Consider the following 2711-nt stretch of genomic DNA (forward strand, 5'->3'; position numbering starts at 1 on the left):
AGTAAGGTAGGTGTTAGCTCTTCTCTAAATTTTTGGTAGAATTCAGCTGTGAAGCCATCTGGTCCTGGGCTTTTGTTTGCTGGAAGATTTCTGATTACAGTTTTGATTTCCTTGCTTGTGATGGCTCTGTTAAGATCTTCTATTTATCTCTGGTTCAGTTTTGGAAAGTTATACTTTTCTAAGAATTTGTCCATTTCTTCCAAGTTGTCCATTTTATTGGCATAGAGCTGCTGTTAGTAGTCTCTTATGATCCTTTGTATTTCAGTGTTGTCTGTTGCGATCTCTCCATTTTCATTTCTAATTTTGTTAATTTGGTTCTTCTCTCTTTGTTTCTTATGGAGTCTTGCTAATGGTTTGTCAATTTTGTTTATTTTTTCAAAAAACCAGCTTTTAGCTTTGTTGATTTTTGCTATGGTCCCTTTAGTTTATTATGCATTTATTTCTGCCCTAATTTTTAAGATTTCTTTCCTTCTACTAACCCTGGGGTTCTTCATTTCTTCATTCTCTAATTGCTTTAGGTGTAGAGTTAGGTTATTTATTTGGCTTTTTTCTTCTTTTTGATGTAATCCTGCAGAGCTATGATTCCCCTTAGCACTGCTTTTACAGTGTCCCATAGGTTTTGGGTTGTTGTGTTTTCATTTTCATTCATTTCTATGCATATTTTGATTTCTTTTTTGATTTCTTCTATGATTTGTTGGTTATTCAGGAGCGTGTTATTTAGACTCCATATGTTTGAATTTTTAACAATTTTTCTCCTGTAATTGAGATCTAATCTTACTGCACTGTGGTCAGAAAACATGACTGGAAAGATTTCAATTTTTTTGAATTTTCCAAGACTAGATTTATGGCCCAGGATGTGATCTATTCTGGAGAAGATTCCGTGTGCACTTGAGAAAAAGGTGAAGTTGATTGCTTTGGGGTGAAATGTCCTATAGATATCAATTAGGTCTAGCTGGTCCATTGTGTCATTTAAGGTTTGTGTTTCCTTGTTAATTTTCTGTTTAGTTAATCTATCCATAGTTGTGAGTGGGGTATTCAAGTCTCCCACTATTATTGTGTTACTATTAATTTCCTCTTTCATACTCCTTAGCGTTGGCCATACATATGGCGGTGCTCCTATGTTGGGTGCATATATATTTATAATGGTTATATCTTCTTCTTGGATTGATCCTTTGATCATTATGTAGTGTCCTTCTTTGTCTCTTTTCACATCCTTTATTTGAAAGTCTATTTTATCTGATATGAGTATTGGGACTCCTGCTTTCTTTTGTTCTCCGATTGCATGAAATATTTTTTTCCAGCCCTTCACTTTTAGTCTGAATGTGTCTCGTGTTTTGAGGTAGGTCTCTTGTAGACAGCATATATAGGGGTCTTGTTTTTGTATCCATTCAGCCAATCTTTGTCTTTTGTTTGGGGCATTCAACCCGTTTACATTTAAGGTAATTATTGATAGGTGTGGTCCCGTTGCCATTTACTTTGTTGTTTTGGGTTCACGTTTATACTACCTTTCTGCATTTCCTATCTAGAGAAGATCCTTTAGCATTTGTTGAAGAGCTGATTTGGTGGTGCTGAATTCTCTCAGCTTTTGCTTGTCTGTAAAGCTTTTGAGTTCTCCTTCATATCTGAATGAGATCCTTGCTGGGTACAGTAATCTAGGTTGTAGGTTATTCTCTTTCATTACTTTAAGTATGTCCTGCCATTCCCTTCTGGCCTGGAGGGTTTCTATTGATAGATCAGCTGTTATCCTTGTGGGAATGCCTTTGTGTGTTATTTGTTGTTTCTCCCTTGCTGCTTTTAATGTTTGTTCTTTGTGTTTGATCTTTGTTAATTTGATTAATATGTGTCTTGGGGTGTTTCACCTTGGGTTTATCCTGTTTGGAACTCTCTGGGTTTCTTGGACTTGGGTGGCTATTTCCTTCCCCATTTTAGGGAACTTTTCAGCTATTATCTCCTCGAGTATTTTCTCATGGCCTTTCTTTTTGTCTTCTTCTTCTGGGACTCCTATAATTCGAATGTTGGGGCGTTTCACATTGCCCCAGTGGTCCCTGAGGTTGTCCTCATTTCTTTTGATTCTTTTTTCCTCTCTGCTTCATTTATTTCCATCATTTTATCTTCTACCTCACTTATCCTATCTTCTGTCTCCGTTATTCTACTCTTGGTTCCCTCCAGAGTGTTTTTGATCTCATTTATTGCATTATTCATTTTTAATTGATTCTTTTTTATTTCTTCTAGGTCTTTATTAAACATTTCTTGCATCTTCTCAATCTTTGTCTACAGGCTATTTATTTGTAACTCCATTTTGTTTTCAAGATATTGGATCATGTTTATTATCATTATTCTAAATTCTTTTTCAGGTAGATTCCCTATCTCCTCCTCTTTTGTTTGACTTGGTGGGCATTTTTCATGTTCCTTTACCTGTTTGGTATTTCTCTGCCTTTTCATCTTGTTTAGATTGCTGTGTCTGGACTGGGCTTTCTGTATTCTGGAGGTCTGTGGTTCCTTTTTATTGTGGAGGTTTCACCCAGTGGGTGGGGTTGGACGATTGGCTTGTCAAGGTTTCCTGGTTAGGGAAGCTTGCGTCGGTGTTCTGGTGCATGGAACTGGATTTCTTCTCTCTGGAGTGCAATGGAGTGTCCAGTAATGAGTTTTGAGATGGGTCTATGTGTTAGGTGTGACTTTGGGCAGCCTGTATGTTGATGCTCAGGGCTATG

This window comes from Cervus canadensis, chromosome X (assembly GCF_019320065.1).
Source record: "Cervus canadensis isolate Bull #8, Minnesota chromosome X, ASM1932006v1, whole genome shotgun sequence".
NCBI classification, from domain to species: domain Eukaryota; kingdom Metazoa; phylum Chordata; class Mammalia; order Artiodactyla; family Cervidae; genus Cervus; species Cervus canadensis.